We start from the raw sequence: 21451 nt of genomic DNA, 5'->3' as shown, positions 1-21451 counted from the left end.
AGTCACAGAGAGTCTGAGAATGTCAGGGAGAGTCTGAGAGTGTCAGGCAGTGTCAGACAGTGATGGAGTGTGTCAGAGAGTGATATATACATTCAGAGAGTGTCAGAGAGTGTCAGAGAGTGTGAGAGAGTGATAGAGAGTGCCAGAGAGTGATAGAGAGCGCCAGAGAGTGCCAGAGTGTGTCTGATTGTGTCTGAGATTGTCAGAGAGTGTCAGAGAGTGACAGAGAGTGACAGAGAGTGTCTGAGAGTTTCTGATTGTGTCCGAGATTGTCAGAGAGTGTCAGAGAGTGTCAGAGAGTGACAGAATGTGTCAGAGAGTGTCAGGGTGTGTCAGAGTGTATCAGAGAGTGTCAGAGAGTGGTAGAGAGTGGTAGTGAGTGTATGAGAGTGTCTGAATGTGTCTGAGATTGTCAGAGAGTGTCAGAGAGTGAAAGAGAGTGTCAGAGAGAGTCAGGGAGTGTCAGAGTGTATCCGAGAGTGTCAGAGAGTGCCAGAGAGTGAAAGAGAGAGATAGAGAGAGTCAAAGCGTGGTGGAGAGTTTCAGTGAGTGATAGAGAGTGTCTGAGACTGTCTGAGAGTGTCTGAGAGTGTCAGAGAGTGTCAGTGAGTGTCAGAGAGTGATTGAGAGTGTCAGAGAGTGATAGCGTGTGAGAGTGTCAGAGTGTATCAGAGAGTGTCAGAGATTGTCAAAGAGTGATAGAGAGTGTCAGAGTGTGTCAGAGAGTGAGAGAGTGTGTCAGAGAGTGATCGAGTGTGAAACAGAGTTTGAGAGAGGGTCTGAGAGTGTCAGAGAGTGATGGAAAGTGTCTGAGAGTGTCCGAGAGCGACAGAGAGTGTCAGGGAGTGTCAGACAGTGTCAGAGAGCGATAGAGAGTGTCAGAGAGTGATAGAGAGTGTCACAGAGTGATGGAGAGTGTCAGAGAGTGTCAGAGAGTGTCAGAGAGTGTCAGAGTGTGTCAGAGAGTGTCAGAGTGTGTCAGAGAGTGATAGAGTGATAGAGAGTGATCAAGAGTGTCAGAGAGTGATAGAGAGCGCCAGAGAGTGTCAGAGAGAGTCTGAGAGTGTCAGCGAGTGTCAGAGTGTATCCGAGAGCGACAGAGAGTGTCAGAGAGTGTCAGAGAGTGTCAGAGAGTGTCAGAGATTTATAGAGAGTGTCAGAGAGTGTCAGAGTGTGTCAGAGTGTGTCAGAGTGTGTCAGAGAGTGTCAGAGAGTGTCAGAGAGAGAAAGAGAGTGTCAGAGAGTGATATAGAGTGTCAGAGAGTTTCAGAGAGTGTCTGAGAGTGTCAGAGAGTGACAGAGAGTGACAGAGAGTTTCAGAGAGTTTCAGAGAGTTTCAGAGAGCGTCAGAGAGTGTCAGAGAGTGATAGAGAGAGTCAGAGAGAGTCTGAGAGTGTCAGGGAGAGTCTGAGAGTGTCAGGCAGTGTCAGACAGTGATAGAGTGTGTCAGAGAGTGATATAAACATTCAGAGAGTGTCAGAGAGTGTCAGAGAGTGTGAGAGAGTGTCAGAGAGTGTGAGAGAGTGCCAGAGAGTGTCAGAGAGTGCCAGAGAGTGAGAGAGAGCGCCAGAGAGTGCCAGAGAGTATCTGATTGTGTGTGAGATTGTCAGAGAGTGTCAGAGAGTGACACAGAGTGTCTGAGAGTTTCTGATTGTGTCTGAGATTGTCAGAGAGTGTCAGAGAGTGACAGAATGTTTCAGAGAGTGTCAGGGTGTGTCAGAGTGTATCAGAGAGTGTCAGAGAGTGGTAGAGAGTGGTAGTGAGTGTCTGAGAGTGTCTGAATGTGTCTGAATGTGTCAGAGAGTGTCAGAGAGTGATAGAGAGTGTCAGAGAGTGTCTGAGTGTGCCTGAGATTGTCAGAGAGTGTCAGAGAGTGAAAGAGAGTGTCAGAGAGAGTCAGGGAGTGTCAGAGTGTATCCGATAGTGTCAGAGAGTGCCAGAGAGTGTTAGAGAGAGATAGAGAGTGATCGAGAGTGTCAGAGAGTGTCAGAGAGTGATAGAGAGTGCCAGAGAGTGTCAGAGCGATTCTGACAGAGTCAGAGAGTGTCAGAGAGTGTCAGAGAGTGATAGAGAGTGTCAGAGAGTGTCAGAGAGTGATGCAGTGTGTCAGACAGTGTCTGAGATTGTCAGAGTATATCAGAGAGTTTCAGAGAGTGTCGGAGAGTGATAGAGACTGTCAGAGAGTGTCTGAGAGTTTCAGAGTGTATCAGAGAGTGTCAGAGAGTGATAGAGAGTATCAGAGAGTGATAGAGAGTGGTAGAGATGTCTGAGGTGTCAGAGAGTGGCAGAGAGTGTCAGAGAGTGATGGAGAGTGACAGAGATTGTCAGATAGAATCCGAGAGTGTCACGGAGTGATAGGGAGTGTCATAGAGTGATAGAGAGAGAAATAGAGTGTCAGAGAGTGTCAGAGTGTGTCAGCGAGTGTCTGAGAGAGTCTGAGAGTGTCTGAGAATATCAGAGAGAGTCAGACAGAGTCAGAGAGTGTCAGAAAGTGATAGAGAGTGTCAGAGAGTCCCAGAGATTGTCTGAGAGTGTCAGAGAGTGATAGAGAGTATGAGAGAGTGTCGGAGAGTGATAGAGACTGTCAGAGAGTGTCTGAGATTTTCAGAGTGTATCAGAGAGTGTCAGAGAGTGTCAGAGAGTGATGGAGAGTATCAGAGAGTGATAGAGAGTGGTAGAGATGTCTGAATGTGTCAGAGAGTGTCAGAGAGTGATAGAGAGTGTCAGAGAGTGTCTGAGTGTGCCTGAGATTGTCAGAGAGTGTCAGAGAGTGAAAGAGAGTGTCAGAGAGAGTCAGGGAGTGTCAGAGTGTATCCGAGAGTGTCAGAGAGTGCCAGAGAGTGTTAGAGAGAGATAGAGAGTGATCGAGAGTGTCAGAGAGTGTCAGAGAGTGATAGAGAGTGCCAGAGAGTGTCAGAGAGATTCTGACAGAGTCAGAGAGTGTCAGAGAGTGTCAGAGAGTGATAGAGAGTGTCAGAGAGTGTCAGAGAGTGATGCAGTGTGTCAGACAGTGTCTGAGATTGTCAGAGTATATCAGAGAGTTTCAGAGAGTGTCGGAGAGTGTCAGAGACTGTCAGAGAGTGTCTGAGAGTTTCAGAGTGTATCAGAGAGTGTCAGAGAGTGATAGAGAGTGGTAGAGATGTCTGAGGTGTCAGAGAGTGGCAGAGAGTGTCAGAGAGTGATGGAGAGTGACAGAGATTGTCAGATAGAATCCGAGAGTGTCACGGAGTGATAGGGAGTGTCATAGAGTGATAGAGAGAGAAATAGAGTGTCAGAGAGTGTCAGAGTGTGTCAGCGAGTGTCTGAGAGAGTCTGAGAGTGTCTGAGAATATCAGAGAGAGTCAGACAGAGTCAGAGAGTGTCAGAAAGTGATAGAGAGTGTCAGAGAGTCCCAGAGATTGTCTGAGAGTGTCAGAGAGTGATAGAGAGTATGAGAGAGTGTCGGAGAGTGATAGAGACTGTCAGAGAGTGTCTGAGATTTTCAGAGTGTATCAGAGAGTGTCAGAGAGTGTCAGAGAGTGATGGAGAGTATCAGAGAGTGATAGAGAGTGGTAGAGATGTCTGAGGTGTCAGAGAGTGGCAGAGAGTGTCAGAGAGTGATGGAGAGTGAAAGAGATTATCAGATAGAATCCGAGAGTGTCAGGGAGTGTAGGGAGTGTCATAGAGTGATAGAGAGTGAAAGAGAGTGTCAGAGAGTGTCAGAGTGTGTCAGCGAGTGTCTGAGAGAGTCTGAGAGAGTCTGAGAGTGTCTGAGAATATCAGAGAGAGTCAGACAGAGTCAGGGAGTGTCAGAAAGTGATAGAGAGTGTCAGAGAGTCCCAGAGATTGTCTGAGAGTGTCAGAGAGTGATCGAGAGTATGAGAGAGTGTCAGAGAGTGATGGAGAGTGATAGAGAGTGTCTGAGAGTGCCTGAGGGTGTCAGAGTGTGTCAGAGAGGGTGTGAGAGTGTCAGTGAGTCTCAGAGAGTGTCAGGGACTGTCTGAGAGTTTCTGAGAGTTTCAGAGAGTGTCAGAGATTGTCAGAGAGTGTTAGAGAGTGTCAGAGTGTGTCAGAGAGTGATAGAAGTGTCAGAGACTGACTGAGAGTGTCAGAGTGTATCAGAGAGTGTCAGAGAGTGATAGAGAGTGTGAGAGAATGTCAGAGAGTGATGCAGAGTGTCAGAGAGTGTCAGAGAGTGTCAGAGCGTATCAGAGAGTTTCAGAGAGTGTCGGAGAGTGATAGAGAGTCTCAGAGAGTGTCTGAGAGTTTCAGAGTGTATCAGAGGGTGTCAGAGAGTGATAGAGAGTATCAGAGAGTGATAGAGAGTTGTAGAGATGTCTGAGGTGTCAGATAGTGTCAGAGAGTGTCAGAGAGTGCCAGAGAGTGCCAGAGAGTGTCTGAGTGTGTCTGATAGTGTCTGAAAGTGTCAGAGAGTGTCAGAGAGTGTCAGACAGTGACAGAGAGTGTCTGAGAGTTTCTGATTGTGTCTGAGATTGTCAGACATTGTCAGAGAGTGACAGAATGTATCAGAGAGTGTCAGGGTGTGTCAGAGTGTATCAGAGAGTGTCAGAGAGTGGTAGAGAGTGGTAGTGAGTGTCAGAGAGTGTCTGAGTGTGTCTGAGATTGTCAGAGAGTGTCAGAGAGTGAAAGTGAGAGTCAGAGAGAGTCAGGGAGTGTCAGAGTGTATCCGAGAGTGTCAGAGAGTGCAAGAGAGTGATAGAGAGAGATAGAGAGAGTCAGAGCGTGGTAGAGAGTTTCAGTGAGTGATAGAGAGTGTCTGAGACTGTCTGAGAGTGTCTGAGAGTGTCAGAGAGTGTCAGAGAGTGTCAGAGAGTGTGAGAGGGTGTCTGAGAGTGTGAGAGAGTGTCAGAGAGTGTCAGAGAGTGATACAGAGTGTCAGAGAGTGTCTGAGAGTGTCAGAGTGTATCAGAGAGTTTCAGAGAGTGATAGAGAGTGTCAGAGAGTGTCTGAGAGTTTCAGAGTGTATCAGAGAGTGTCAGAGATTGTCTGAGAGTGCCTGAGAGTGTCAGAGTGTGTCAGAGAGGGTGTGAGAGTGTCAGTGAGTCTCAGAGAGTGTCAGGGACTGTCTGAGAGTGTCTGAGAGTTTCAGAGAGTGTCAGAGATTGTCAGAGAGTGTTAGAGAGTGTCAGAGTGTGTCAGAGAGTGATAGAAGTGTCAGAGACTGACTGAGAGTGTCAGAGTGTATCAGAGAGTGTCAGAGAGTGATAGAGAGTGTCAGAGAATGTCAGAGAGTGATGCAGAGTGTCAGAGAGTGTCAGAGAGTGTCAGAGTGTATCAGAGAGTTTCAGAGAGTGTCGGAGAGTGATAGAGAGTCTCAGAGAGTGTCTGAGAGTTTCAGAGTGTATCAGAGGGTGTCAGAGAGTGATAGAGAGTATCAGAGAGTGATAGAGAGTTGTAGAGATGTCTGAGGTGTCAGATAGTGTCAGAGAGTGTCAGAGAGTGTCAGAGAGTGTCAGAGAGACATAGAGAGTGTCAGAGAGTGATATAGAGTGTCAGAGAGTGCGAGAGAGCGCCAGAGAGTGTCAGAGAGTGTCTGAGAGTGTCAGAGAGTGTCAGGGAGTGATAGAGAGTATCAGAGAGTGTCAGAGAGTGATAGAGAGTGTCAGAGTGTGTCAGAGAGTGATAGAAGTGTCAGAGACTGTCTGCGAGTGATGCAGTGTGTCAGAGAGTGTCTGAGAGTGTCAGAGTGTATCAGAGAGTTTCAGAGAGTGTCGGAGAGTGATAAGGTGTTTCAGAGAGTGTCTGAAAATGTCTGAGAGTGTCTGAGAGTGTCAGTAATTGATAGAATGTGTCAGAGAGTGTCTGCTAGTGTCAGAGAGTTTCAGAGAGTGATACAGACTTTCAGAGAGTGCCTGAGAGTGTCAGTGTGTGTCAGGCCGTGTCAGAAAGTGATAGAGAGTGTCAGAGAGAGATAGAGAGCGAGAGAGAATGAGAGAGAGTGTCTGAGAGCGTCAGAGAGTGATGGAGAGAGTCACAGAGCGTCTGAGAGTGTCAGGGAGAGTCTGAGAGTGTCAGGCAGTGTCAGACAGTGATGGAGTGTGTCAGAGAGTGATATATACATTCAGAGAGTGTCAGAGAGTGTCAGAGAGTGTGAGAGAGTGTGAGAGAGTGTCAGAGAGTGATAGAGAGTGATAGAGAGTGTCTGAGAGTGCCTGAGAGTGTCAGAGTGTGTCAGAGAGGGTGTGAGAGTGTCAGTGAGTCTCAGAGAGTGTCAGGGACTGTCTGAGAGTGTCTGAGAGTTTCAGAGAGTGTCAGAGATTGTCAGAGAGTGTTAGAGAGTGTCAGAGTGTGTCAGAGAGTGTCAGAGTGTGTCAGAGAGTGATAGAAGTGTCAGAGACTGACTGAGAGTGTCAGAGTGTATCAGAGAGTTTCAGAGAGTGTCGGAGAGTGATAGAGAGTCTCAGAGAGTGTCTGAGAGTTTCAGAGTGTATCAGAGGGTGTCAGAGAGTGATAGAGAGTATCAGAGAGTGATAGAGAGTTGTAGAGATGTCTGAGGTGTCAGATAGTGTCTGAGAGTGTCTGAGAGTGTCAGAGAGACATAGAGAGTGTCAGAGAGTGATATAGAGTGTCAGAGAGTGCGAGAGAGCGCCAGAGAGTGTCAGAGAGTGTCTGAGAGTGTCAGAGAGTGTCAGGGAGTGATAGAGAGTATCAGAGAGTGTCAGAGAGTGTCTGAGAGTGTCTGTGAGTGTCAGAGAGTGTTAGAGAGTGTCAGAGAGTGATATAGAATGCCAGAGAGTGTCAGCGAATGTGAGAGGGTGTCTGAGAGTGATAGAGAGTGTCAGAGAGTGTCAGAGAGTGATACAGAGTGTCAGAGAGACATAGAGAGTGTCAGAGAGTGATATAGAGTGTCAGAGAGTGCGAGAGAGCGCCAGAGAGTGTCAGAGAGTGTCTGAGAGTGTCAGAGAGTGTCAGGGAGTGATAGAGAGTATCAGAGAGTGTCAGAGAGTGTCTGAGAGTGTCTGTGAGTGTCAGAGAGTGTTAGAGAGTGTCAGAGAGTGATATAGAATGCCAGAGAGTGTCAGCGAATGTGAGAGGGTGTCTGAGAGTGATAGAGAGTGTCAGAGAGTGTCAGAGAGTGATACAGAGTGTCAGAGAGTGTCTGAGAGTGTCAGAGTGTATCAGAGATTTTCAGAGAGTGTCAGAGAGTGATAGAGAGTGTCAGAGAGTGTCTGAGAGTGTCAGGGAGAGTCTGAGAGTGTCAGGCAGTGGCAGACAGTGATAGAGTGTGTCAGAGAGTGATATAAACATTCAGAGAGTGTCAGAGAGTGTCAGAGAGTGTCAGAGAGTAATAGAGAGTGCCAGAGAGTGATAGAGAGCGCCAGAGAGTGCCAGAGAGTGTCTGAGATTGTCAGAGAGTGTCAGAGAGTGAGAGGGACTGCCAGAGAGTGCCAGAGAGTGCCAGAGAGTGTCTGAGTGTGTCTGATAGTGTCTGAGATTGTCAGACAGTGACAGAGAGTGTCTGAGAGTTTCTGATTGTGTCTGAGATTGTCAGACATTGTCAGAGAGTGACAGAATGTATCAGAGAGTGTCAGGGTGTGTCAGAGTGTATCAGAGAGTGTCAGAGAGTGTCAGAGAGTGGTAGAGAGTGGTAGTGAGTGTCTGAGAGTGTCTGAATGTGTCAGGGAGTGTCAGAGAGTGATAGAGAGTGTCAGAGAGTGTCTGAGTGTGTCTGAGATTGTCAGAGAGTGTCAGAGAGTGAAAGTGAGAGTCAGAGAGAGTCAGGGAGTGTCAGAGTGTATCCGAGAGTGTCAGAGAGTGCAAGAGAGTGATAGAGAGAGATAGAGAGAGTCAGAGCGTGGTAGAGAGTTTCAGTGAGTGATAGAGAGTGTCTGAGAGTGTCTGAGAGTGTCAGAGAGTGTCAGAGATTGTGAGAGGGTGTCTGAGAGTGATAGAGAGTGTCAGAGAGTGTCAGAGAGTGATACAGAGTGTCAGAGAGTGTCTGAGAGTGTCAGAGTGTATCAGAGAGTTTCAGAGAGTGTCAGAGTGTGATAGAGAGTGTCAGAGAGTGTCTGAGAGTTTCAGAGTGTATCAGAGAGTGTCAGAGATTGTCAGAGAGTGATAGAGAGTGTCAGAGTGTGTCAGAGAGTGATAGAAGTGTCAGAGACTGTCTGAGAGTGATGCAGTGTATCAGAGAGTTTCAGAGAGTGTCGGAGAGTGATAAGGTGTGTCAGAGAGTGTCTGAAAATGTCTGAGAGTGTCTGAGAGTGTCAGTAATTGATAGAATGTGTCAGAGATTGTCTGCTAGTGTCAGAGAGTTTCAGAGAGTGATACAGACTTTCAGAGAGTGCCTGAGAGTGTCAGTGTGTGTCAGGCCGTGTCAGAAAGTGATAGAGAGTGTCAGAGAGAGATAGAGAGCGAGAGAGAATGAGAGAGAGTGTCTGAGAGCGTCAGAGAGTGATAGAGAGAGTCACAGAGAGTCTGAGAGTGTCAGGGAGAGTCTGAGAGTGTCAGGCAGTGTCAGACAGTGATGGAGTGTGTCAGAGAGTGATATATACATTCAGAGAGTGTCAGAGAGTGTCAGAGAGTGTGAGAGAGTGTGAGAGAGTGTCAGAGAGTGATGGAGAGTGATGGAGAGTGTCTGAGAGTGCCTGAGAGTGTCAGAGTGTGTCAGAGAGGGTGTGAGAGTGTCAGTGAGTCTCAGAGAGTGTCAGGGACTGTCTGAGAGTGTCTGAGAGTTTCAGAGAGTGTCAGAGATTGTCAGAGAGTGTTATGGAGTGTCAGATTGTGTCAGAGAGTGATAGAAGTGTCAGAGACTGACTGAGAGTGTCAGAGTGTATCAGAGAGTGTCAGAGAGTGATAGAGAGTGTCAGAGAATGTCAGAGAGTGATGCAGAGTGTCAGAGAGTGTCAGAGAGTGTCAGAGTGTATCAGAGAGTTTCAGAGAGTGTCGGAGAGTGATAGAGAGTCTCAGAGAGTGTCTGAGAGTTTCAGAGTGTATCAGAGGGTGTCAGAGAGTGATAGAGAGTATCAGAGAGTGATAGAGAGTTGTAGAGATGTCTGAGGTGTCAGATAGTGTCAGAGAGTGTCAGAGAGTGTCTGAGAGTGTCAGAGAGACATAGAGAGTGTCAGAGAGTGATATAGAGTGTCAGAGAGTGCGAGAGAGCGCCAGAGAGTGTCAGAGATTGTCAGAGAGTGATAGAGAGTGTCAGAGTGTGTCAGAGAGTGATAGAAGTGTCAGAGACTGTCTGAGAGTGATGCAGTGTATCAGAGAGTTTCAGAGAGTGTCGGAGAGTGATAAGGTGTGTCAGAGAGTGTCTGAAAATGTCTGAGAGTGTCTGAGAGTGTCAGTAATTGATAGAATGTGTCAGAGAGTGTCTGCTAGTGTCAGAGAATTTCAGAGAGTGATACAGACTTTCAGAGAGTGCCTGAGAGTATCAGTGTGTGTCAGGCCGTGTCAGAAAGTGATAGAGAGTGTCAGAGAGAGATAGAGAGCGAGAGAGAATGAGAGAGAGTGTCTGAGAGCGTCAGAGAGTGATAGAGAGAGTCACAGAGAGTCTGAGAGTGTCAGGGAGAGTCTGAGAGTGTCAGGCAGTGTCAGACAGTGATGGAGTGTGTCAGAGAGTGATATATACATTCAGAGAGTGTCAGAGAGTGTCAGAGAGTGTGAGAGAGTGTGAGAGAGTGTCAGAGAGTGATGGAGAGTGATGGAGAGTGTCTGAGAGTGCCTGAGAGTGTCAGAGTGTGTCAGAGAGGGTGTGAGAGTGTCAGTGAGTCTCAGAGAGTGTCAGGGACTGTCTGAGAGTGTCTGAGAGTTTCAGAGAGTGTCAGAGAGTGTTAGAGAGTGTCAGATTGTGTCAGAGAGTGATAGAAGTGTCAGAGACTGACTGAGAGTGTCAGAGTGTATCAGAGAGTGTCAGAGAGTGATAGAGAGTGTCAGAGAATGTCAGAGAGTGATGCAGAGTGTCAGAGAGTGTCAGAGAGTGTCGGAGTGTATCAGAGAGTTTCAGAGAGTGTCGGAGAGTGATAGAGAGTCTCAGAGAGTGTCTGAGAGTTTCAGAGTGTATCAGAGGGTGTCAGAGAGTGATAGAGAGTATCAGAGAGTGATAGAGAGTTGTAGAGATGTCTGAGGTGTCAGATAGTGTCAGAGAGTGTCAGAGAGTGTCTGAGAGTGTCAGAGAGACATAGAGAGTGTCAGAGAGTGATATAGAGTGTCAGAGAGTGCGAGAGAGCGCCAGAGAGTGTCAGAGAGTGTCTGAGAGTGTCAGAGAGTGTCAGGGAGTGATAGAGAGTATCAGAGAGTATCAGAGAGTCTCAGAGAGTGTCTGAGAGTGTCTGTGAGTGTCAGAGTGTGTTAGAGAGTGTCAGAGAGTGATATAGAATGCCAGAGAGTGTCAGCGAATGTGAGAGGGTGTCTGAGAGTGATAGAGAGTGTCAGAGAGTGTCAGAGAGTGATACAGAGTGTCAGAAAGTGTCTGAGAGTGCCGGAGAGTGATAAGGTGTGTCAGAGAGTGTCAGTAATTGATAGAATGTGTCAGAGAGTGTCTGCTAGTGTCAGAGAGTTTCAGAGAGTCATACAGACATTCAGAGAGTGCCTGAGAGTGTCACTGTGTGTCAGGCCGTGTCAGAAAGTGATAGAGAGTGTCAGAGAGTGATAGAGAGCGAGAGAGAATGAGAGAGAGTGTCTGAGAGCGTCAGAGAGTGTCAGAGAGTGTCTGAGAGTGACAGAGAGTTTCAGAGAGTTTCAGAGAGCGTCAGAGAGTGTCAGAGAGTGATAGAGAGAGTCAGAGAGCGTCTGAGAGTGTCAGAGAGTGATATAAACATTCAGAGAGTGTCAGAGAGTGTCAGAGAGTGTGAGAGAGTGTGAGAGAGTGCCAGAGAGTGATAGAGAGTGCCAGAGAGTGATAGAGAGCGCCAGGAAGTGCCAGAGAGTGTCTGATTGTGTCTGAGATTGTCAGAGAGTGTCAGAGAGTGATAGGGAGTGCCAGAGAGTGCCAGAGAGAGTCTGAGTGTGTCTGATTGTGTCTGAGATTGTCAGCGAGTGTCCGAGAGTGACAGAATGTGTCAGAGAGTGTCAGGGTGTGTCAGAGTGTATCAGAGAGTGTCAGTGAGTGGTAGAGAGTGGTAGTGAGTGTCTGAGAGTGTCTGAATGTGTCAGAGAGTGTCAGAGTGTGATAGAGAGTGTCAGAGAGTGTCTGTGTGTGCCTGAGATTGTCAGAGAGTGTCAGAGAGTGAAAGAGAGTGCCAGAGAGAGTCAGGGAGTGTCAGAGTGTATCCGAGAGTGTCAGAGAGTGATAGAGAGTGCCAGAGAGTGTCAGAGAGATTCTGAGGTATCAGAGAGTGTCAGAGAGTGTCAGAGAGTGATAGAGAGTGATAGAGAGTGTCAGAGAGTGTCAGAGAGTGTCAGAGAGTGATGCAGTGTGTCAGAGAGTGTCTGAGATTGTCAGAGTATATCAGAGAGTTTCAGAGAGTGTCGGAGAGTGATAGAGACTGTCAGAGAGTGTCTGAGAGTTTCAGAGTGTATCAGAGAGTGTCAGAGAGTGATAGAGAGTATCAGAGAGTGATAGAGAGTGGTAGAGATGTCTGAGGTGTCAGAGAGTGGCAGAGAGTGGCAGAGAGTGTCAGAGAGTGATGGAGAGTGACAGAGATTGTCAGATAGAATCCGAGAGTGTCACGGAGTGATAGGGAGTGTCATAGAGTGATAGAGAGAGAAATAGAGTGTCAGAGAGTGTCAGAGTGTGTCAGCGAGTGTCTGAGAGAGTCTGAGAGAGTCTGAGAGTGTCTGAGAATATCAGAGAGAGTCAGACAGAGTCAGAGAGTGTCAGAAAGTGATAGAGAGTGTCAGAGAGTCCCAGAGATTGTCTGAGAGTGTCAGAGAGTGATAGAGACTATGAGAGAGTGTCGGAGAGTGATAGCGACTGTCAGAGAGTGTCTGAGATTTTCAGAGTGTATCAGAGAGTGTCAGAGAGTGTCAGAGAGTGATGGAGAGTATCAGAGAGTGATAGAGAGTGGTAGAGATGTCTGAGGTGTCAGAGAGTGGCAGAGAGTGTCAGAGAGTGATGGAGAGTGAAAGAGATTGTCAGATAGAATCCGAGAGTGTCAGGGAGTGATAGGGAGTGTCATAGAGTGATAGAGAGTGAAAGAGAGTGTCAGAGAGTGTCAGAGTGTGTCAGCGAGTGTCTGAGAGAGTCTGAGAGTGTCTGAGAATATCAGAGAGAGTCAGACAGAGTCAGGGAGTGTCAGAAAGTGATAGAGAGTGTCAGAGAGTCCCAGAGATTGTCGGAGAGTGTCAGAGAGTGATCGAGAGTATGAGAGAGTGTCAGAGAGTGATGGAGAGTGATGGAGAGTGATAGAGAGTGTCTGAGAGTGCCTGAGAGTGCCTGAGAGTGTCAGAGTGTGTCAGAGAGGGTGTGAGAGTGTCAGTGAGTCTCAGAGAGTGGCAGGGACTGTCTGAGAGTGTCTGAGAGTTTCAGAGTGTATCAGAGAGTGTCAGAGAGTGATAGAGAGTATCAGAGAGTGATAGAGAGTGGTAGAGATGTCTGAGAGTGTCAGGGAGAGTCTGAGAGTGTCAGAGAGTGTCAGACAGTGATAGAGTGTGTCAGAGAGTGATATAAACATTCAGAGAGTGTCAGAGAGTGTCAGAGAGTGATAGAGAGTGCCAGAGAGTGATAGAGAGCGCCAGAGAGTGCCAGAGAGTGTCTGACTGTGTCTGAGATTGTCAGAGAGTGTCAGAGAGTGAGAGGGAGTGCCAGAGAGTGCCAGAGAGTGTCTGAGTGTGTCTGATAGTGTCTGAAAGTGTCAGAGAGTGTCAGACAGTGACAGAGAGTGTCTGAGAGTTTCTGATTGTGTCTGAGATTGTCAGACATTGTCAGAGAGTGACAGAATGTGTCAGAGAGTGTCAGGGTGTGTCAGAGTGTATCAGAGATTGTCAGAGAGTGGTAGAGAGTGGTAGTGAGTGTCAGAGAGTGTCTGAATGTGTCAGGGAGTGTCAGAGAGTGATAGAGAGTGTCAGAGAGTGTCTGAGTGTGTCTGAGATTGTCAGAGAGTGTCAGAGAGTGTCAGAGAGTGAAAGTGAGAGTCAGAGAGAGTCAGGGAGTGTCAGAGAGAGTCAGGTAGTGTCAGAGTGTATCCGAGAGTGTCAGAGTGCAAGAGAGTGATAGAGAGAGATAGAGAGAGTCAGAGCGTGGTAGAGAGTTTCAGTGAGTGATAGAGAGTGTCTGAGACTGTCTGAGAGTGTCTGAGAGTGTCAGAGAGCGTCAGAGAGTGTCAGAGAGTGTGAGAGAGTGTGAGAGAGTGTGAGAGAGTGTGAGAGGGTGTCTGAGAGTGATAGAGAGTGTCAGAGAGTGTCAGAGAGTGACACAGAGTGTCAGAGAGTGTCTGAGAGTGTCAGAGTGTATCAGAGAGTTTCAGAGAGTGTCAGAGTGTGATAGAGAGTGTCAGAGAGTGTCTGAGAGTTTCAGAGTGTATCAGAGAGTGTCAGAGATTGTCAGAGAGTGATAGAGAGTGTCAGAGTGTGTCAGAGAGTGATAGAAGTGTCAGAGACTGTCTGAGAGTGATGCAGTGTGTCAGAGAGAGTCTGAGAGTGTCAGAGTGTATCAGAGAGTTTCAGAGAGTGTCGGAGAGTGATAAGGTGTGTCAGAGAGTGTCTGAAAATGTCTGAGAGTTTCAGAGAGTGATACAGACTTTCAGAGAGTGCCTGAGAGTGTCAGTGTGTGTCAGGCCGTGTCAGAAAGTGATAGAGAGTGTCAGAGAGAGATAGAGAGCGAGAGAGAATGAGAGAGAGTGTCTGAGAGCGTCAGAGAGTGTCAGAGAGTGTCAGAGAGTGTCTGAGAGTTTCAGAGAGTGTCAGAGAGTGATGGAGAGAGTCACAGAGCGTCTGAGAGTGTCAGGGAGAGTCTGAGAGTTTCAGGCAGTGTCAGACAGTGATAGAGTGTGTCAGAGAGTGATATAAACATTCAGAGAGTGTCAGAGAGTGTCAGAGTGTGTGAGAGATTGATAGGGAGTGCCAGAGACTGATAGAGAGCGCCAGAGAGTGCCAGCGAGTGTCTGATTGTGTCTGAGATTGTCAGAGAGTGTCAGAGAGTGATAGGGAGTGCCAGAGAGTGTCTGAGTGTGTCTGATAGTTTCTGAAAGTGTCAGAGAGTGTCAGAGAGTGACAGAGAGTGTCTAAGAGTTTCTGATGGTGTCCGAGATTGTCAGAGAGTGTCAGAGAGTGACAGAATGTGTCAGTGAGTGTCAGGGTGTGTCAGAGTGTATCAGAGAGTGTCAGAGAGTGGTAGAGAGTAGTAGTGGGTGTATGAGAGTGTCTGAATGTGTGTGAGATTGTCAGAGAGTGTCAGAGAGTGGAAGAGAGTGTCAGAGAGAGTCAGAGTGTATCTGAGAGTGTATCCGAGAATGTCAGAGCTTGCCAGAGAGTGAAAGAGAGAGATAGAGAGAGTCAACGCGTGGTAGAGAGTTTCAGTGAGTGACAGAGAGTGAGAGAGTGTCTGAGACTGTCTGAGAGTGTCTGAGAGTGTCAGAGAGTGTCAGTGAGTGTCAGAGAGTGATTGAGAGTGTCAGAGAGTGATAGCGTGTGAGAGTGTCAGAGTGTATCACAGAGTGTCAGAGATTGTCAAAGAGTGATAGAGAGTGCCAGAGTGTGTCAGAGAGTGAGAGAGTGTGTCAGAGAGTGATAGAGTGTGAAAGAGATTTTCAGAGAGGGTCTGAGAGTGTCAGAGAGTGATCGAAAGTGTCTGAGAGTGTCCGAGAGCGACAGAGAGTGTCAGGGAGTGTCAGACAGTGTCAGAGAGTGATAGAGAGTCTCAGAGAGTGATAGAGAGTGTCAGAGAGTGATAGAGAGTGTCATAGAGTGATGGAGAGTGTCTGAGAGTGTCAGAGAGTGTCAGAGAGTGTCAGAGTGTGTCAGAGTGTGATACAGAGTGATCGAGAGTGATCAAGAGTGTCAGAGAGTGTCAGAGAGAGATAGAGAGTGATAGAGAGTGCCCGTGAGTGTCAGAGAGTGTCTGAGAGTGTCAGCGAGTGTCAGAGTGTATCCGAGAGCGACAGAGAGTGTCAGAGAGTATCAGAGAGTATCAGAGAGTGTCAGAGAGTGTCTGAGAGTGTCTGTGAGTGTCAGAGTGTGTTGGAGAGTGTCAGAGAGTGATATAGAATGCCAGAGAGTGTCAGCGAGTGTGAGAGGGTGTCTGTGAGTGATAGAGAGTGTCAGAGAGTGTCAGAGAGTAACATAGAGTGTCAGAGAGGGCGAGAGAGTGCCAGAGAGTGTCAGAGAGTTGCTGAATGTGTCAGAGAGTATCAGAGAGTATCAGAGAGTGATAGAGAGTATCAGCGATTGTCAGAGAGTGTCTGTGAGTGTCAGAGTGTGTTAGAGAGTGTCAGAGAGTGATATAGAATGCCAGAGAGTGTCAGAGAGCGTGAGAGGGTGTCTGAGAGTGATAGAGAGTGTCAGAGAGTGTCAGAGAGTGATACAGAGTGTCAGAGAGTGTCAGAGAGTGTCTGAGTGTATCAGAGAGTTTCAGAGAGTGTCAGAGTGTGATAGAGAGTGTCAGAGAGTGTCTGAGAGTTTCAGAGTGTATCAGAGAGTGTCAGAGATTGTCAGAGAGTGATAGAGAGTGTCAGAGTGTGTCAGAGAGTGATAGAAGAGTCAGAGACTGTCTGAGAGTGATGCAGTGTGTCAGAGAGTGTCTGAGAGTGTCAGAGTGTATCAGAGAGTTTCAGAGAGTGTCGGAGAGTGATAAGGTGTGTCAGAGAGTGTCTGAAAATGTCTGAGAGTGTCTGAGAGTGTCAGTAATTGATAGAATGTGTCAGAGAGTGTCTGCTAGTGTCAGAGAGTTTCAGAGAGTGATACAGACTTTCAGAGAGTGCTTGAGAGTGTCAGTGTGTGTCAGGCCGTGTCAGAAAGTGATAGAGAGTGTCAGAGAGTGATAGAGAGCGAGAGAGAATGAGAGAGAGTGTCTGAGAGCGTCAGAGAGTGTCAGAGAGTGTCTGAGAGTGTCTGAGAGTGTCAGAGAGTGACAGAGAGTTTCAGAGTGTTTCAGAGTGTTTCAGAGAGAGTCAGAGAGTGATAGAGAGAGTCAGAGAGAGTCTGAGAGTGTCAGGGAGAGTCTGAGAGTGTCAGGCAGTGTCAGACAGTGATAGAGTGTGTCAGAGAGTGATATAAACATTCAGAGAGTGTCAGAGAGTGTGAGAGAGTGATAGAGAGTGCCAGAGAGTGATAGAGAGCGCCAGAGAGTGACAGAGAGTGTCTGAGAGTTTCTGATTGTGTCTGAGATTGTCAGAGAGTGTCAGAGAGTGACAGAATGTGTCAGAGAGTGTCAGGGTGTTTCAGAGTGTATCAGAGAGTGTCAGAGATTGTCAGAGAGTGATAGAGAGTGTCAGAGAGTGTCTGAGTGTGTCTGAGATTGTCAGAGAGTGTCAGAGAGTGAAAGAGAGTGTCAGAGAGTGTCAGGGAGTGTCAGGGAGGGTCAGAGTGTATCCGAGAGTGTCAGAGAGTGCCAGAGAGTGATGGAGAGAGACAGAGAGAGTCAAAGCGTGGTAGAGAGTTTCAGTGAGTGATAGAGAGTGTCTGAGACTGTCTGAGAGTGTCAGTGAGTGTCAGAGAGTGATTGAGAGTGTCAGAGAGTGATAGCGTGTGAGAGTGTCAGAGTGTATCATAGAGTGTCAGAGATTGTCAAAGAGTGATAGAGAGTGTCAGAGAGTGATAGAGAGTGTCAGAGAGTGATAGAGAGTGTCATAGAGTGATGGAGAGTGTCTGAGAGTGTCAGAGAGTGTCAGAGAGTGTCAGAGTGTGTCAGAGTGTGTCAGAGTGTGTCAGAGAGTGTCAGAGAGTGATAGAGAGTGATAGAGAGTGATCGAGTTTCAGAGAGTGTCAGAGAGTGATAGAGAGTGCCAGAGAGTGTCAGAGAGAGTCTGAGAGTGTCAGCGAGTGTCAGAGTGTATCCGAGAGCGACAGAGAGTGATCAAGAGTGTCAGAGAGTGTCAGAGAGTTATAGAGAGCGTCAGAGAGTGTCAGAGTGTGTCAGAGAGTGATAGAGAGTTTCAGAGAGAGTCAGAGAGAGATAGAGAGTGTCAGAGAGTGATATAGAGTGTCAGAGAGTGCGAGAGCGTGCCAGAGAGTGTCAGAGAGTGATAGAGAGTTTCAGAGAGAGTCAGAGAGAGATAGAGAGTGTCAGAGTGTGATAAAGAGTGCCGGAGAGTGCCAGAGAATGCCAGAGAGTGTCAGAGGGTGTAAGGGAGTGTCAGCGAGTGTCAGCGTGTGATCGAGTGTGTCAGAGAGTGATAGCGTGTGAAAGAGAGTGTCAGAGAGAGTCTGAGAGTGTCAGCGAGTGTCAGAGTGTATCCAAGAGCGACAGAGAGTGTCAGGGAGTGTCAGAGAGTGTCAGAGAGTGATATAGAGTGTCAGAGAGTGTCAGAGTGTGTCAGAGAGTGATAGAGAGTTTCAGAGAGTGTCAGAGAGAGATAGACAGTGTCAGAGAGAGATAGAGAGTGTCAGAGAGTGACATAGAGTGTCAGAGAGTGTGAGAGAATGCCAGAGAGTGCCAGAGAGTGCCAGAGAGTGTCAGAGAGTGTCTGAGAGTGCGAGAGCGTGCCAGAGAGTGTCAGAGAGTGAAAGAGAGTAACAGAGAGTGTCAGAGTGTGTCTGAGAGTGTCTGTGAGTGTCTGTGAGTGTCAGAGTGTGTTAGAGAGTGTCAGAGTTTGATATAGAATGCCAGAGAGTGTCAGCGAGTGTGAGAGGGTGTCTGAGAGTGATAGAGAGTGTCAGAGAGTGTCAGAGAGTGATACAGAGTGTCAGAGAGTGTCTGAGAGTGTCAGAGTGTATCAGAGATTTTCAGAGAGTTTCAGAGAGTGATAGAGAGTGTCAGAGAATGATAGAAGTGTCAGAGACTGTCTGAGAGTTTTAGAGTGTATCAGAGAGTGTCAGAAAGTGATAGAGAGTGTCAGGGTGTCCCAGAGGGTGCCTGTGAGTTTCAGAGAGTGATAGAGAGTATGAGAGACTGTCGGAGAGTGATGGAGAGTGATAGAGGGTGTCTGAGAGTGCCTGAGAGTGTCAGAGTGTGTCAGAGAGGGTGTGAGAGTGTCTGAGAGTGTCTGAGAGTGTCAGAGAGTGTCAGAGATTGTCAGAGAGTGATAGAGAGTGTCAGAGTGTGTCAGAGTGTGTCAGAGAGTGATAGAAGTGTCAGAGACTGTCTGAGAGTGTCAGAGTGTATCAGAGAGTGTCAGAGAGTGATGCAGAGTGTCAGAGAGTGTCAGAGAGTGTCAGAGTGTATCAGAGTGTATCAGAGAGTTTCAGAGAGTGTTGGAGAGTGATAGAGAGTGTCAGAGAGTATGTGAGAGTTTCAGAGTGTATCAGAGTGTATCAGAGAGTGTCAGAGATTGTCAGAGAGTGATAGAGAGTGTCAGAGTGTGTCAGAGAGTGATAGAAGTCTCAGAGACTGTCTGAGAGTGATGCAGTGTGTCAGAGAGTGTCTGAGAGTGTCAGAGTGTATCAGAAAGTTTCAGAGTGTGTCTGAGAGTGATAGAGACTGTCAGAGAGTGTCTGAGTGTTTCAGAGTGTATCAGAGAGTGTCAGAGAGTGATTGAGAGTATCAGAGAGTGATAGAGAGTGCTAGAGATGTCTGAGGTATCAGAGAGTGTCAGAGAGTGTCAGAGAGTGATGCAGTGTGTCAGAGAGTGTCTGAGATTGTCAGAGTGTATCAGAGAGATTCAGAGAGTGTCGGAGAGTGATAAAGACTGTCAGAGAGTGTCTGAGATTTTCAGAGTGTATCAGAGAGTGTCAGAGAGTGATAGAGAGTATCTGAGAGTGATAGAGAGTGGTAGAGATGTCTGAGGTGTCAGAGAGTGGCAGAGAGTGTCAGAGAGTGATGGAGAGTGAAAGAGATTGTCAGACAGAATCTGAGAGTGTCAGGGAGTGATAGGGAGTGTCAAAGAGTGATAGAGAGAGAAAGAGAGTGTCTGAGAGTGTCAGAGAGTGTCAGAGTGTGTCAGAGGGTGTCTGAGAGTGTCAGAAAGTGATAGAGAGTGTCAGAGAGTCCCAGAGAGTGTCTGAGATTGTCAGAGAGTGATAGAGAGTATGAGAGCGTGTCGGAGAGTGATGGAGAGTGTAAGAGAGTGTTTGAGAGTGCCTGAGAGTGTCAGAGTGTGTCAGAGAGGGTGTGAGAGTGTCAGAGAGTCTCAGAGAGTGTCAGGGACTGTCTGAGAGCGTCTGAGAGTGTCAGAGAGTGTAAGAGATTGTCAGTGAGTGATAGAGAGTGTCAGAGGGTGTCAGAGAGTGATAGAAGTGTCAGAGACTGTCTGAGAGTGTCAGAGTGTATCAGAGAGTGTCAGAGAGTGATAGAGAGTGTCAGAGAGTGTCAGAGAGTGTCAGAGAATGTCAGAGAGTGATGCAGAGTGTCAGAGAGTGTCAGAGTGTATCAGAGAGTTTCAGAGAGTTTCGGAGAGTGATAGAGAGTGTCAGAGAGTGTCAGAGAGTTTCACAGTGTATCAGAGAGTGTCGGAGAGTGATACAGAGTGTCAGAGAGTGTCAGACAGTGTCTGAGAGTGTCAGAGAGTGTCAGAGAGTGATGGAGAGTGAAAGAGATTGTCAGACAGAATCTGAGAGTGTGAGGGAGTGATAGGGAGTGTCATAGAGTGGTTGAGAGCGAAAGAGAGTGTCTGAGAGTGTCAGAGAGTGTCAGAGAATGTCAGAGAGTGATGCAGAGTGTCAGAGAGTGTCAGAGTGTATCAGAGAGTTTCAGAGAGTTTCGGAGAGTGATAGAGAGTGTCAGAGAGTGTCTGAGAGTTTCACAGTGTATCAGAGAGTGTCGGAGAGTGATACAGAGTGTCAGAGAGTGTCAGACAGTGTCTGAGAGTGTCAGAGAGTGTCAGTGAGTGATGGAGAGTGAAAGAGATTGTCAGACAGAATCTGAGAGTGTGAGGGAGTGATAGGGAGTGTCATAGAGTGGTAGAGAGCGAAAGAGAGTGTCAGAGATTGTCAGAGAGTGATAGAGAGCGTCAGAGTGTGTCAGAGAGTGAGAGAGTGTGTCAGACAGTGATAGAGTGTGAAAGAGAGTTTCAGAGAGAGTCTGAGAGTGTCAGAGAGTGATGAAAAGTGTCTGAGAGTATCCGAGAGGGACAGAGAGTGTCAGAGAGTGATAGAGAGTGTCTGAGAGTGATAGAGAGTGTCATAGAGTGATGGAGAGTGTCTGAGAGTGTCAGAGAGTGTCAGAGTGTGTCAGAGAGTGATAGAGAGTGATGGAGAGTGATCGAGAGTGTCAGAGAGTGTCAGAGAGTGAGAGAGAGTGTCAGAGAGTGTCAGAGAGTGTCAGAGAGTGTCAGAGAGTGATATAGAGTGCCGGAGAGTGCCAGAGAATGCCAGAGAGTGTCAGAGGGTGTAAGGGAGTGTCAGCGAGTGTCAGCGTGTGATCGAGTGTGTCAGAGAGTGATAGCGTGTGAAAGAGAGTGTCAGAGAGAGTCTGAGAGTGTCAGCGAGTGTCAGAGTGTATCCAAGAGCGACAGAGAGTGTCAGGGAGTGTCAGAGAGTGTCAGAGAGTGATATAGAGTGTCAGAGAGTGTCAGAGTGTGTCAGAGAGTGATAGAGAGTTTCAGAGAGTGTCAGAGAGAGATAGAGAGTGTCAGAGAGTGACATAGAGTGTCAGAGAGTGCGAGAGAGTGCCAGAGAGTGTCAGAGAGTGTCTGAGAGTGTCAGAGAGTATCAGAGAGTGATAGAGAGTATCAGAGATTGTCAGAGAGTTTCTGTGAGTTTCAGAGTGTGTTAGAGAGTGTCAGAGAGTGATATAGAATGCCAGAGAGTGTCAGAGAGTGTGAGAGGGTGTCTGAGAGTGATAGAGAGTGTCAGAGAGTGTCAGAATGTATCAGAGAGTTTCAGAGAGTGTCAGAGTGTGATAGAGAGTGTCAGAGAGTGTCTGAGAGTTTCAGAGTGTATCAGAGAGTGTCAGAGATTGTCAGAGAGTGATCGAGAGTGTCAGAGTGTGTCAGAGAGTGATAGAAGTCTCAGAGACTGTCTGAGAGTGATGCAGTGTGTCAGAGAGTGTCTGAGAATGTCAGAGTGTATCAGAGAGTTTCAGAGAGTGTCGGAGAGTGATAGAGACTGTCAGAGAGTGTCTGAGAGTTTCAGAGTGTATCAGAGAGTGTCAGATAGTGATAGAGAGTATCAGAGAGTGATAGAGAGTGGTAGAGATGTCTGAGGTATCAGAGAGTGTCAGAGAGTGTCAGAGAGTGATAGAGAGTGTCAGAGAGTGTCAGAGAGTGATGCAGTGTGTCAGAGAGTGTCTGAGATTGTCAGAGTGTATCAGAGAGTTTCAGAGAGTGTCGGAGAGTGATAGAGACTGTCAGAGAATGTCTGACAGTTTCAGAGTGTATCAGAGAGTGTCAGAGAGTGATAGAGAGTATCAGAGAGTGATAGAGAGTGGTAGAGATGTCTGAGGTGTCAGAGAGTGGCAGAGAGTGTCAGAGAGTGATGGAGAGTGAAAGAGATTGTCAGATAGAATCCGAGAGTGTCAGGGAGTGATAGGGAGCGTCAT

This window comes from Heterodontus francisci, unplaced genomic scaffold (assembly GCF_036365525.1).
Source record: "Heterodontus francisci isolate sHetFra1 unplaced genomic scaffold, sHetFra1.hap1 HAP1_SCAFFOLD_101_1, whole genome shotgun sequence".
Lineage (NCBI taxonomy): Eukaryota > Metazoa > Chordata > Chondrichthyes > Heterodontiformes > Heterodontidae > Heterodontus > Heterodontus francisci.
Note: the sequence above shows the minus strand (reverse complement) of the source record.